We start from the raw sequence: 15,216 nt of genomic DNA, 5'->3' as shown, positions 1-15,216 counted from the left end.
TTTAAAAAAAGATTTTTTTTCTCCTTTTTCACAATTTTTCTCCCAAATTTACACCCAACAACAAATATCTCAAACCCCATAACAGTAATAACGATCCCATCCTCCCACCATGCCCAGACATCAGCCCGCATGTTAACATAAACAAACGACAAAGAGAATAAAAAAGAATCAGGGATTACCCATAGCCATCTTCAACATATACAGCCCCCCCGCACCCCCACCCCCCCAACTAATGTTCGATGTTATCCAGTTCTTGAAAGTGCATAATAAATAGTGCCCATGACTTGTAGAACCCTTCCGAGCTTCCCCCCCAGTTCGAACTTAACCTTCTCAAGGGTCAAGTATTCCAATGGGTCACCTCGCCACGCCAGGGCACAGGGTGGAGAGGCCGCTCTCCATCCCAGCAGGATCTGCCTTCGGGCGATCAACGAGGCGAAGGCTATGATATCTGCCTCCGCACCCGTTTCCAACCCTGGCTGATCCGACACCCCGAATATGGCCTCCCGGGGACCCGGGTCCAACTTCACATACACCACCTTGGAAATTACCCTAAACACCTCCTTCCAGTACTCCCCAAGCTTTGGACAGGACCAAAACATATGAACGTGATTAGCGGGGCCTCCCCCACAATGTTCACACACATCTTCTACCCCTTCAAAGAATCGGCTCATCCTTGCCCTCGTGAGGTGTGCCCTGTACACCACCTTCAGCTGTATCAGCCCCAACCTCGCACACGAGGTGGAGGCATTCACTCTCCGGAGCACCTCACACCAGACCCCCTCCTCTATAACCCCTCCCAATTCTTCCTCCCACTTCGCTTTGATCCCCTCCAGTGGCACCTTATCCTTTTCCAACATAGCTCCGTATACCGCTGACACTGTCCCCTTCTCCAGTCCATTTGCCGCCAGCACCTCCTCCAACAACGTGGAGGCCGGTTCCTCCAGGAAGCTCTAACTCCTTCCTGGCAAAGTCCCGAACCTGCCTATACATAAACACTTCTCCCTGCTCCAGCCCATACTTCGCTTCCAGCTCCCTCAATCCTGCAAATCGACCCCGAGGAAACAAATCTTTTAGCGTCTTAATCCCCTTCTCTTCCCATTTCCGAAAGCTTCCGTCCCACCTCCCTGGCTCAAATCTGTGGTTCTCCCGGATTGGCATTTCCCTCGACCCTGCCCCCAACCTGAATTGTTGGCGAAACTGCCTCCAGATTTTCAATGAAGCTATTACTACCGGACTCCCTGAGTATTCCTCCGGAGCTATCTGGAGCGGGGCCATTGCTAGTGCCTTCAGCCCCGACCCCCTGCACGAACTCTCCTTTGGGTCTGTTCAATTCTAACTTGCTCCCCTTATATTAATTATCAGCCTCACTGAGTTAAATCTAGAGTTCTTGCCTGATGAGAATTTTAAATGGGTTTTCAAACAGCCCCCTCTGCCTGTATCCTGTTGGACTGAATCCTCCTGCAGGTTAAACTGCCTGCAGACAGAAAGGTCTTTGTCCTGGAAATTCAGAAAGAAACCATCAGGTGGGAGAGAATTCAGAGCTCTGGCCTCACAGCTGTTAGAACAAAACTAGAACTGACCTACTTACCAACCACTCACAGGCTGTGTAGAGAGCGAAAGGTCTTTTAATCACAGGCCATCAGATCAGAGAGAGAGAAATCAGATTTAGCTCCTCAGCCTCTTGATTGGAAGTGAAGCTTAAACTCTGCAAAATGGCACCTGCCTGTGTGTTTTTAAAACATACCAGAAACAGCCCCAATCCGGATCGAAAGCCAGTCAAGTGCCAGGAAATAAAAGTAGCCAAGTCCATCACAAGTCATCACTGGACCAAACCAAATAGCACATTGCCCCAGGGGTCTCCTTGAGCCAGATCACACTGCACCTTGCATCGGGGGGGGGGGGGGGGGGGGGGGGGGGGTTCCTTGGTTTCAAAATTGAACACTGAAGTCCACCTGAAAGGCATAAATCCCAGCAAGTGTCCAGGCACAAGTTATAAGGTCAAAGGATAACTGAAAATAAAGGCAATACACAAGGGAAACCAAGTTTGAACAGAATGATCATTACACTGTGCAACAACTTGGGTTCCCATGCGTAGCCACTCTCAGCAATGTAAAGGGTCCGCTTAATTAAACAAATTGCTTGCACCTTATAATAAAAATTCTGTGGTATATGACACATGTCAGGATCCTGATTCAGTTAACATCGAGGCATAATCATCTTGTACAAAAGGAAATAGGGAGAAAGTTAATATGGGATGCAAAGAGACCAGAAGAGGTGATTTGATACAAGGAAGGATGAAATGTTGAGGGACCCAATGTTTTCTTAAAGAATTGAGAAGTTAACTCAATGTTAGGCCCAAAGAAGGTTTTTGATGTGTAGTGAGATAAGCAAGGATGAGAAGAGGCTTGTGTGGAGCAGATGCAGTATGAACTAGTTGAGCCAAATGGCCTGTTTCTGTGCTGCATCTTCTATGCATAAGGACTCGGTGTAAAATCTTCATGTGATAGCAGAATTGGTTAAATAGAGCGCTTCATATGTGTATTTAAAAAGTAAGTGGATGAGGTGAAGGCTACATTTATATAAAAAAAATTTGTTCTGGATAGGATATTAATAAGATGGTGTTGAAAGAAGGTAAATTAGCTGACCCATATGGAATAAATCACTGATGGTCAAAGCAAAGGTAAAAATAGCAATGGCATTGGTCACAATCTGTCAATCCTCCATTGAAGTAAGACAGCAATTAGGAAACTACAGGCCAGTCAGCCTGTTCCCAGGGTAGGGAAGTCATTGGAAGCTATTTATTAAGAGCAGAATAAACTTCTATTTGGAAAGGCACATATTAATCCAGAAGAGGCAGCATGGATATATTGAAGACTAATCATGCCTGACTAACTAGCTTGCACTTTGAGGCAACAGAAAAGAAGATCCAAGGTAGTGTAGTAGATTTATATATGGATCTTGCAAGTTATTTGAAAGTGCCACAAAAGGCTTGTTGAGAAATGGAAACGTGGAATTATGGAGAAAGTTGCAGTGTTGATGACGGAATTGGTTTAACGGAGTTGGTTAGAAGCAGAGGCTGGTGATAAATGCATGTTTTCCTAACTGGGAGAGAGTTTGCAGTGGTGGCCCCCAAGGGTGAGTTTTCTCTACATATGAAGTGTTTATGAAGTACATATACTGACTGGAGGGAGAAGAATTAAAAAGTGCGTAGATGATCTGAAGTTTATCATGTAGCAGATAGTGATATGGGTACTTGTCGACTTCAGGATAGTGAATTGGGCTGATGCACAGTAGAATGTGGAGAAGTATGAAGTGATGCACTCGGAGCCGTACTTTGGAAAGACAGTACATGAGAAAAGCACATCCTTTTAGGACTATGGATAAGCAGTGAGCTTGGGTGTCCATATACACATGTCATTAAAGGTGGCAAGAAGTTGACAAGATGGTGAGAAAACATATATGGGTTACCTGGATTTATAAATAGAGAAATAGAATGTAAAGCACAGGTCCATGCTAAATTTCACAAATCACTGGCTAGGCCTTTGGAGTGCATTTATGAGGAGGTTTTGGAAACTTTACTCCTTGGAGCAGTGAAGGTTAAGGGGAAATTTAATATTAATAAAGGCATTTCAAATTATGAAGCATGATCTAATCCAGGTCTTCAGGATGGTTAGGTGTTTTGATAGAACAGATTAGTAGCTGTTGTCTGAGTCCATCAGTAATCACAGCTCATACATTTAAGCTCATTGGTAAAAGATTTAGTGAGGATATGAGGAAAAATTATTTTAATTGAGATGCCAGGTTGGGAGTCTACACCTGAAAAGGCAGTGGAAGTTGATTTGTTAACAATTCTCATGTGCGGTAATGCATTTTGGTAGGTCTAACGTAAGAGGGGAAATATGCAGTAAATGGCAAAACACTTAGGAATATAGAAAGTCAGAAAGATCTGGGCATGCAGGTCTGCAGATATGTGAAAGTGGCAACACCAGGTAGTCCAGAAAGCATACGGAATGCCTCCCTTCATTGGGAGGGGCATCAAGTATAAAAACTGGCAAGTTATGCTACAGTTGTATAGAACCTTTGTAAAGCCCCACATGGAATATTGTGCACAATTCTGGTCGCCACATTACCAGAGGTTGCAGAGGAGGTTTACCTGTGTGCTGCCTGGTCTGGAGGGTGTTAGCTATGCGGAGAGGCTGAATAGACTCGGACTGTTTTCATTAGACCAACGGAGGTTGGGGGCGACCTGATGGAGATCTACAAGACTGAGAGGCATGGATAGAGTGGATGGGCAAGCACTCTTTCCCAGAGTGGAGGGTTCAGTCACTTAGGAGACATAGGTTTAAGGCCCGTGGGCAAAGTTTGGAGGAGATGTGCGAGGCAGGTTTTTAAAAATAAATTTAGAGTATGCAATTTTTTTCCAATTATGGGACAATTTAATATGGCCAATCCACCTAACCTACACATCTTTGGGTTGTGGGACTGAAATCCACGCAGACACTGGGAGTCAGTGCAAACTCCACATTCAGTGATCCAGGGCAGGGATCGAACCCGGGACCTCAGCGCTATAGGCAGCAGTGCTAACCACTGCACCACCGTGCTGCCCCTGGCTTTTTTTTTTACACGAGGGTGGTGAGGGCCTGGAACGCGATGCCAGGGGAGGTTGTGGAAGCAGATACATTAACGGCGTTCAAAAGGCATCTCGACAAATACATGAATAGGATGGGTATAGAGGGATACGGCACCAGGGAGTGCTGACTATTTTGACCAAGGGTATCATGACCGGTACAGGCTTGGAGGGCCGAAGGGCCTGTTCCTGTGCTGTATTGTTCTTTGTAACGGGGAATGGATAAGTACTAGAGTGAGATATTTTCAAGGTTACAGACAAAAACGGGATGTCGGAGTAAGTGCAGCTGCTCTTTCGAGGAAACAGTGCAGGCACAACCAGTTGAATAGCCTCCTCTAATGCTGGAAGTTGTTATGGATGGAAAAATTGGCTTCATCAGTGCCCATTTTTGGATGGTGTCTTTCCAGTTCCAGACGAGAGCATAAGTGACACCAGTACAGTCAGCAATGTAATGGAAAAAGAGCTGTGGGAGTAGGACTGGAAAAACGAATGTCTCACATACCTCACGGAAAGATGGGCATAACTAAGGCCCATACAAGTACCCATAGTCCCACCTTTTTACTTGGAGAGTAAAGGATTCTTCAATGTGAGAATCATTTCAGCCAGGCAGAGGAGGATAATGGTGGAAGGGGCTGGTTCTGTCCTCCGTTCAAGTAGGAACAATCCTTGGACTTTCCTGCAGGAGGCAATAGATAAGTGTAGAGGTACCAGTTAGGCATGGAAATTGTTGAAATTACATGAGTGGAGGCAGAATTGCAAATTTCAGTAGGAAGAGAATAGACAGGGAAACAAATAGAAGGTTAGGGATAGGTTAGAGGGCAGGGGAGGTTACATGACAGATGTCGTGGAACAAAATGGAGAGAGAATGATAGCATTAAGAAACAGGTTGGTCCAGAATAGGTATAAATAGCAGAATAAAGATCACACATCAGAGCTGCCTGAAAGGAAGGATGTGCAACTGCCACTTAAAAATGGAGGACAGAGTTTGTGGTCTGAAGTTGTGACTTTGTGACTGGCTGAAAAGTGCCTGACCGGAAGATGAAATGCTGTTCCTACAGCTGGCATTGCGGTTCACTGTGAATCAGTGGCTTATTTTGCTTATGTCCTCCACTCTGCCCCCAAAACTGATTCCACATCTTGATGATCCAAGACAAAAATCATTTCTCTCCATTGACCTCATCCTTTTATTAGCCGAGCTACCACATACCTTTTTGTTTCCTTCCGATCTTTCTGACTATTTACGGGTGTTTAACATTTCAGTTGAGCCTTGGTCAATAAGTGTATGTAATGAAATCTGTGAGTATGATATCAGTTCATCCATCTTGTTACATGCAGTGTGCATTCAGATAAAGAACCATTTTTGTTTTCCTACTCTTGACCCTATTTACTGGTGCACTCTTGTTCGTACACCGATCCTTTCTTGCCATGCTCTGGTTATCATCACCTGTATTACACTATTGCAGTGTTATTTCTCATTAACACATTAAATCTCCCTAATGTGTAAGCTTCCTTTGTCACCCCTCTATTTAAAGTCCTTTGTACAGCCCTAATTATACGATTCACCAGGATTCTGGAGACAGTGGGGTTAACCTCTTTGGCGATTTGTTCCTAATACTTTTAGACCATGTGCTTGGTTGGCCTCCTCTTTCACTTCCCTCCACAGATACAGGACACCTGACCTCTCTTCCACCAAGGCCTCCAGTGCAATGCCAAAAACCATGGAGCCCACTCTTTCCCATGTTGTGCCATTACCAACTTAATCTTTTCCGAAGTAATTTTCTCGACTTTCCCTTCTGACAGAACCACAACGTATCTTCCCTTTTTAAGAAATGCAGGCTAGTTTTAGCCACTCACAATATTGGCTCCTGCTGATGCCTCCAGCCAATAAACAGAATGGTTAATATGTCTAAATGCAGAAATCATTCAAATGAGTATGAAGTTTTCATGCTGCATTGCAACAGGCAGAGGCTAATCGGGCATAGTGATCTCTGCATATGTTGTTGGGCACTATCTAATTCAGCCCTCTCTGATTCTGTAGCAATGCCACCCGTGACAATGTTCGTGTGAACCAGTCGCTATAGGAATTACATGGTATCTTTTAGTTGCTTCAGGTGCTGTTCATAATATTGCCAATCAAGTGAGGCTTTTTTTAAAAACACAGTTCGCATTTATTTGGTATGTTTCACCTTGGTTGATGTAGTTTTGAAGTGTAATACATGTTAACCAATTTGAACATGGCAAGCTATGTAATAATTATCCAATTTTCTTTTTGTGGTGATTGAGTGATTGACCGGGATATCTTTCCATTCTTTGAAATAGTAGCATCTTATATCCTGCTCAGTGGACAGACCTGGACTCTGTTTAATGTCTCTTCTGAAAGATGACACCCTTGACAGTGCAGCACACCTGGGTACTATACGAGTGAGTGCGTCTAGATGCTTGCACGCAGGTGCTGGAGCGAGACTTGAAACCTGCGAGTACTACCACCTGAACCACAACTGAAACATTTGTGTTGTGTTAAGTTATCTTGTCTAGCAATGATTCAACAGAAGTACAGATGTCTACATCAGAACGATGTTTTATTTATGTACACGTGGTGAAGTAAAGATACGAATCTTACAGAGACTTACTTCCAGGAGAGTCTAGAGAGTTTTCTCTCGACTCTCCTGGAACTTGTGTACAACTGTCTTTCTATACATCTTACAACCTTCTGGGGCTGGCTGGATGTCACCTGACTGACATCTTGCGCCACCTGCTTATGGGACGTCACACTGCTGAGTACTATTTTCCCTATCAGTACAGTATTATTAACTTTTCTGGGAAGTGCTTTGCAGAAGTACACATTTGGGGCAAGGAAAAGTTTCTAAATGTCATTTGTGGTGCTTTTTTTCCCATTTAAACATTGGGCTGGATATTCCTGGAAGTCGGAAGACTCCTTGGGAGGGGTGAAAATGGCTACCGGAACCAGTTTCCCTGGATTTTTGATTTTCAACAGTGCCGAGGGTGCAAGTTGGTGTAGGTAATGAGCAATCCAGACCTGGCTGGCTCCATTATAGGGATAAGCATGTCTGAGTCCTCTGCAATTTTCATGGAAAATAGCAGTGTTCATGGCACCTTTTAGAAGTGTTGTGAACCATAGTCTGGACAAGAGAACCTTTTTGAAAGGTAAATTCTGATCTTGCCCATGCCAAGCTTTGCCAACTCTCATAGCCTCCATGCTAAGCTATGCCTCTATACTTAATCCCCATGCCCCCTCATACCCTCCATGCAAAGCTGGCACTTCCCATGTCCAATCACTCTGAACCCTTAAGGACAATAGAGTAGTAATTTGCTTACTGAAGCCCTATAGTCAGTCATCTGGACCCTTAAATATCAATAGCAGAAACTGCAAGTATTTGTAAGCTCTACGTTGTGTAAATTGTCAAAATAAAATGTCCATCAATTTTGAAGTAGTATTTTCTCCATAGAAAGCTGTAAATCGAGCAATTTTTTTCCTTGAGGTGCTTCTGTTTCAGCACTCTATTGGATATCTGGGCTCTCGGCTAAGAGTCCATACAGAGGCAGAAAAGTCCTGAAACAGCAGTATGGCCTTCGCTAGGGTGCAGGCACTTAGCTTGACATGGTGGATATGAGGGGCCATAGGAAGCTGGGTAGAGTGCACAAGTGACATCGACGGATGTGAAGAATATGAGAGTGAAGTCAAAGCAAGATTTTTTTCAAACAGTGGGTCATGGGACGGTGTTGGGAGCAGAGCGATTAGTTTTAAAATGGAACAATGCACTCTTTCGGCCAGAAATGGCAGCAGAGAGCAGATCGTGTGCCCAGCACATACACTGACGTCACACTCTCTGTACATCATGCTTTGTGTGAAACTCCAGAGGAGAGATTCCTCCATTTTCTGGCTGCGAGCAAGCAAGGCAACAGGACTGTGAAGAACTGAAGATGGATTGTTTTGAATAAAGCAGTACAAAGATGATTTCTTGAGGTATGGCTCTGTTAATTATGTCGATGCAAATCAGGATTCAAACCCCATGTGTGTTATATGCAGGGAAGTACTGGCAAATGTCAGTTTAAAACCCTCAAAACTTCAAAGGCATTTGAAGACATGGTGAGTTTGAGGACGCGCCTCTTGATTTTTTTTTTCAAAGGCTGCAACGAGAACTTCAATCATCAGCTAAAGTCCTTAGCAGAAATGTAACACTGAATGACAAAGCAAATGAGATTGTGAGGACCAAGCAGGCTCACCCGTTTCATTAAAGGTAAGCAAAAATAGTGTGTCGCGAAGGTCGGCCGAATGATAAAAGTGGATACCGGGGGAAGAAAGCTTGAAAAATACTGGTCTAGGAGGCCTTGATGTTTTTATTACATCTGGGACAAAGCACACCTTTTTAAACAGCCTGGGTGGGATTCTCCAGCGGTGGGATGCTCCATTTTACCGGAGCCCCGGGGTTTCCCAGTGGCCAGCAGGCGTAATGGAGGCGTGTGGTGAGGCAGAAATGTGGCATGGCGGGGCGGAGAATCCCGCACCCTGTTTCTACACCTGACAGCTTCTGTTGCTGCCTCTGCACTTTTTCTGGGGGTGGTGGATCTGACTCCTGTTATTGCATCAAAACAGGAAATTTCCCAACTCTTACTACCCACCAAGGGGATGACAATCCAGCCCAATGTCTCCAATGTGTGAGTTTGATTCTTAATTCTGCTGCTACTCACATTGATATCCACTTTGCGTTGTGATGTACATGGCTGAAGTAAGAGGATTCTGCAGGTGAGAAGAATGAGGATGTATTATTTACTCATCCAACTGGTTCCAACTTGGCAGCATGGTGCACAATGGTAAGCACTGCTGCCTCACAGTGCCAGGGGCTCGGATTCAATTCCAGCCTTGGGTCGCTCTGTGTGGAGTTTGCATGTTCTCCCCATGTCTGAGTGGGTTTCCTCTGGGTGCTCCGGTTTCCTCGCACAGTCTAAAGATGTGCAGGTTGGGTGGATTACCGTGCTAAAATGCCCCATGGTGTCGAAGGATGTGCAGGTTATAGCTATAGGGCGGGGTGGATGGGGAGAGTGGACATGCATGGAGTGCTCTTTTGAAGGGGTAGTGCAAACATGATTGCCACATTTCTGCCTCACCACAACGGCGTGATGCTCCGTTACGCTGCCAGGTCACTGGGGTCTCCATTGGGCGCCGGCAAAACGGAGCATCCGGCAAAACGGAGCATCCTACCGCTGGAGAATCCCGCCCAGGCAGTTTAAAAAGGTGTGCTTCGGGGCTTTGTCCCAGATGTAATAAAAACATCAAGGTCTTCTAGGCCAGTATTTTTTCAAGCTTCTTTTCCCCGGGATCCACTTTTGCACTGTAGGGATTGATTTGTAAGATCTCAGAGCGTGGTGGCACAGTAATTAGCACTGCTGCCACACAGCACCACAGACCCGGGTTCAATTCCGGCCTCGGGTGATTGAGGTTTACATGCTCTCTCCATGTCTGCATTAGATTCCTCCAGGTGCTCTAGTTTCCTCCCACAGTCCAAAGATGTGCAGGTTAGGTGGAGTTACGGGGATAGGGTGGGAGAGGTGGGCCTAGGTAGGGTGCTCTTTCAGAGGGGCAGTGCAGATTCAATGGGTCGAATGGCCTCCTTCAGCACTGTCGGGATTCTATGGAACAGATTGTTCACACTGTGTGCCAGTGACATAGTCTATAAATGTGATGGAAACTCCTTCCAGAGTATTAAAAATGAACTTAAAAACAAGATCCGATCAGAGCATTCTTCTCATTCTAAAATATATTTTGTAGTATTCCTGTTCTGGTTGTGAATATATTCTAATGAATAAGTTCCTCATTCATGCACATCCCATGGATCAGGGAGGCATAATGCCCGATTCTTCAGAAATGGGCTTGGATTCAGGTCCTGACTCATAGGCCACTTAGTTCATTTCAGCCTAATTTCAGGAAATTTTCACAATACGGCACATGGAGCACATTCCAAGGATATGTGCTTGACTATAATTTGGGTGAGTCATTAGGCTCATGGCACAATTGTTGCAGAAATTCAAGGAAGAGGCCAGTCCCAATTCCAGTGGGGACTAAATCTGCGGTGCCACCTATCCTGCCAGACTGATGCTGTACACATCCCCGCGAGGCTTTTTATGTGGAATGACACATACAGGAACTTGAGATGATCTTATTACTTAAATGTTTCAGAGTGCCCCAGCACTCTTGTTAGTTAATTGTGCATGGCTATCTAGATTTAATTGTAAAACTAATGTGAACCTGCCTTAGTTTTGAAGGGCTTCCTTGTCCACAAGGTGTGTTTATAAGGGGCAGGAAGTTGTCGTCTTTGTTTTTGGTGCGCAATTTCAGATTCACTCTTTTGACATGTTCCACAAAAGTAAGTAAAAATGAGGGAGCACATTCTGCCCACTGCGTATATTTACTTAGAAACCTACAGTATCACTCGCACAGCAAGAAACAGCTACTTGAATAACTTCAGAATTTTTGATTTTTGGCAAACCATTCCATATATTAATCACTTTATTTTAGGAAATGCTCCCTGATGATCCGTCTAAAATGAGACTAAACCTTCTGGTAACTGTCTCCCTGTCCTGCAGTCATTGTTTGACTTTAAACATTGTTTGACTTTTAAGATTTGTGCTCCTCAATTTTTGTGTACTATCATTTTTTTAATGGAAAATAAAGTATATCAGTGTTCCTCGACAAGGTGAGGGGAAACATCAGCCTGGGACCCATAGCTCCTGCTGGGGAGTTCATTTATTTACAAAGTAACTGGATCAAATCTGTCTCAACTGTGATGCCCCCTACAGTTGAATAGCCTGCCAAAACTCACTTTGAGTTGATAAATTAAATAGGCACTTTGGTGAGGTGCCTGACACTGACAAACACTTGTGGGACTGAACGAGTCACTGTCCTTAAGGGGTTGGAGGTTAAACTGACACACATAATGCATTTTGTGAATTATTAGAAGCCTTCTTGAGCTCTTGAAATTGTCAAATCTAAGTAAAGAACTAGCTGCAACAGTAATGAATGCAGCAAATACATAATCAAGACTACATCAGCAAGACCACACATTTTCAGTGATTTGCACATTGTTTAACATTTTACTATTTTTCATTACAAAAGAAAAATTACCTTTTTTAAGTTAACCAGAGTTGACTTTAATCCATCAGTTCTTTAGATCATTTAGTGAAAAACATTAAATATGGGCAGCAGGCAGTGCTGATTTTTTTTTTTCAGAATGAATACTTTTAATGGCTTGAATTATAAATGGATCTTTTGTGTAGCCACATCTGTTGGGACGCAGCTTCCCTTCCATATCTCCCTATCTAATGTGCAGCAGGGATGTGAGGAAGAGATTTGAATGAGAGGCAGCATTGCTAATGGGGATAAAGTAAATCCCTCGTGAACATTTCAGCCAGCGATTGCTGTAAAATGTACTTGTGTTACACTTACAGTTGGTGGTATATGCTGCAAATACTACAAATAGGTCAGGAGAGGGAAGACTTGTAAGAAAATAAGTTTTATATACAATCTTCAGATAGCCAGATTAATCAATTCTAGTCTTGCCCATCCAGCGGGAAGTAGTAATTGCACGTTCAGTTAGAAAGCAACCATATGCCTGGAAATTTGCAGCATTCCAAAGACCAGAGTATGATTTTAAACTCTCTTCGAGCCTGGTGTTACTTGTTGAATTGGGCTGATCGGTTTTACTTGCGTAAGATTGCTTTTATTTCTTCTGATAACTATCTTGGGAAAAATAAATATAGAATGTAACTAATATAATTCAACATTTCAGTGTGTATATATTTAAACCTGTCTCTTGAGTTGATACAGTTTATAGTTGCATAGATTTTGGAACCAATAGTCCTTTTTAATGTTGATTTTGAAATCTGAATATGCTACATCAGAACTTTTAACTTTGTTATGAGCATTGTTACTGGAATATTTCCTCCGTGTAATTTGTGGATTATTCTTGCTACTGTGTTTGAGACAGAAATATTTGCATTCAAAGGTTTTCTGAATCGTGGCAATACCCATCAGAGCTTTCTGCAATCATTCTAAGCTTAATGTTTTGAATTAGTAAGCTAATCTTTTAAATGCAAGCTGGATGCACTAAATTTTGTTCACATTTTATAAACTTTTAAAAAATTGAACTGTAGTTTGGTAATTGGTGCACGTTTTTGTGATAGCTAATGTAATGGCTTAGTCCTACAATTGATAGTTCAATTGATCAGTTAAAATTACATATGTATTGATTGCAAATCTGAAGGAATCAAATGCTGTTTGCTGCTAATGCCTCTTCACTGTTCAGTTTTTCCTCCTAATAGAAGAAAAGGTCTTTCTATATATTTTTACATTTACTTTTGCATTGTAAAGAAAATGGAAGGCTTTTTTTTTTTTGCAATATTGTTTTAATTGATATGCGTTCCTCATTCTGGCCCTGACTTTAACGCTGATCAGGGGAAGATTTGGTTGAATAACACTGGCCAACATCCCACAATGGCACCTTGGAGATAAAACCTGTAACATGGATACAAAATACACTTGATATTCAGTGGTCAGAATTGACATTCAGTGGTCAGAATTGCAATAAATAAGGTACCTGTAGAATTGGCTTTGGAAAGAGTATAGAAAATGCAGCCATTTCATTTGAAATGATATGGAGACAGAATTACAGAAAATAGGAGCAGGAGTAGGCCATTTTGCCCTTTCGAGCCTCCTCTGCCATTCAATATGATCATTGAATCAGAGTCCCCACAGTGCAGAAGGAGGCCATTCGGCTCATCGAGTCTGCACCAACCCTCAAAAGAACACTCTGCCTCAGCCCACTCCCCAACCCTATCCCCATATCCCCTTAACTCCACTTAACCTTCTAAGGCCATGCTAAAAACAATTTTAGCATGGCCAATCGACCTAACCTGCACATCTTTGGACTGTGGGAGGAAACCGGACCACCCAGAGGAAACTCACGCAGGGGCTGGTTTAGCTCACAAGGCTAAATCGCTGGCTTTTAAAGCAGACCAAGCAGGCCAGCAGCACGGTTCGATTCCCGTACCAGCCTCCCCGAACAGGCGCCGGAATGTGGCGACTAGGGGCTTTTCACAATAACTTCATTGAAGCCTACTCGTGACAATAAGCAATTTTCATTTTCACATGAGAATGTACAAACTCTACACTCAGTTTTCTTGTACCTGAATGGAGCCAACTTTGGGATGATTTATCCAGCCCGTCTTTGTGTAACATTCGTGAGGATTTTTGTTTTTTTTGACTCGCTGGGAGATGCAGACTCCTTTGTCCAGAAGTACAATTTCTGCTCAGTTTGATCTGATCTATGGCTCATTGTATGGGCACTTTTCATGTCCGTTGTTTGGGTCTGTATCTGATGACGTTAGATGTATATGAGGGATTTCTACTGTTTGCTCCTTACAGTAATATATTTTCTTTTCGTTATTACTATTTGGTACAACTTTTAGTCACCCTCATGGTGTTCAAAGTTAAATAAGGTTTTACTCCCCATTTGGGGAGTAACAAGGTGTGTTAGTTAATGGGAATGATTAAGGTTTTCTGCAGCTCTGTTTTTAAAATGAGCTTAATGTGTTTGTGTTCAGTTGTATTCTGTTATTTGTAGATTTTTAAAATTATTTTTTGCCACTGTTCCATTTGCTTTTGGGTTTTGTAAGGGTCCTTCCCTCATTTCCCCTTCTATTTTTGTCATTACATATTTTGATTCATCGATGATTAATGGACTTGTGACTTTAATAAATTGTCTTCATCGGAGGGGGTATCGAGTACAAGAGTCAGCAGGTCATGTTACAGTTGTATAGGACTTTGGTTAGGCCACATTTGGAATACTGCGTGCAGTTCTGGTTGCCACATTACCAGAAGGATGTGGATGCTTTAGAGGGTGCAGAGGAGGTTCACCAGGTAGTTGCCTGGTATGGAGGATGCTAGCTATGACGAAAGGTTGAGTAGATTAGGATTGTTTTCGTTGGAAAGACGGAGGTTGAGGGGAGACCTGATTGAGGTCTACAAAATTCTGAGGGGTATGGACAGGGTGGATAGCAACAAGCTTTTTCCAAGAGTGGGGGTGTCAATTACAAGGGGTCACGATTTCAAGGTGCGAGGGGGAATGTTTAAGGGTGATGTGCGTGGAAAGTGTTTTACGCAGAGGGTGGTGGGTGCCTGGAATGCTTTGCCAGCAGAGGTGGTAGAGGCAGGCACGATAGCATCATTTAAGATGCATCTAGACAGATATATGAATGGGCAGGGAACAGAGGGAAGTAGATCTTTGGAAAATAGGCGACAGGTTTAGATAAAGGATCTGGATCGGCCCATGCTGGGAGGGCCAAAGGGCCTGTTCCTGTGCTGTAATTTGCTTTGTTCTTTGTTCTTTTTAAGGAAAAGCCGTCTGTAAGTGGCCTGTACCATTAATTCAAACAAAGTATCCAGACGGCTGTGCTGTTTTAGGCAGGCGATGCAGATTGGCTGACACCAGTGATGACTAGGTTTGATGGATTTGGCTGGTGGCCAATGACTGAGCCCAAAAGGCTGTGCTCTCCCCGGTAACAGGTGGTAATTG

At 43.4% G+C, this 15,216-nt stretch overlaps 1 protein-coding gene across 8 annotated transcripts in view; it reads left to right on the top strand.

Moving 5' to 3' along the window:
* Positions 1 to 15,216, top strand: part of rapgef4a (Rap guanine nucleotide exchange factor 4a) — a 514,684-nt gene that overhangs the window by 192,206 nt on the left and 307,262 nt on the right. Inside the window, exon 1 of one of the 8 annotated variants that reach the window (XM_038789403.1) lies at positions 11,993 to 12,351. The exons of the other annotated variants lie outside the window; for them this stretch is intronic. The gene's annotated coding sequence lies outside the window, so the exon portion shown is untranslated. Of the gene's footprint in view, positions 1 to 11,992; positions 12,352 to 15,216 lie in introns of those variants that run through there. 8 annotated transcript variants of the gene reach the window in all.

This window comes from Scyliorhinus canicula, chromosome 2 (assembly GCF_902713615.1).
Source record: "Scyliorhinus canicula chromosome 2, sScyCan1.1, whole genome shotgun sequence".
Classification (NCBI taxonomy): domain Eukaryota; kingdom Metazoa; phylum Chordata; class Chondrichthyes; order Carcharhiniformes; family Scyliorhinidae; genus Scyliorhinus; species Scyliorhinus canicula.
The sequence above is the reverse complement of the archived record's forward strand: the minus strand, read 5'-3'. Positions and strand labels throughout refer to the sequence as shown.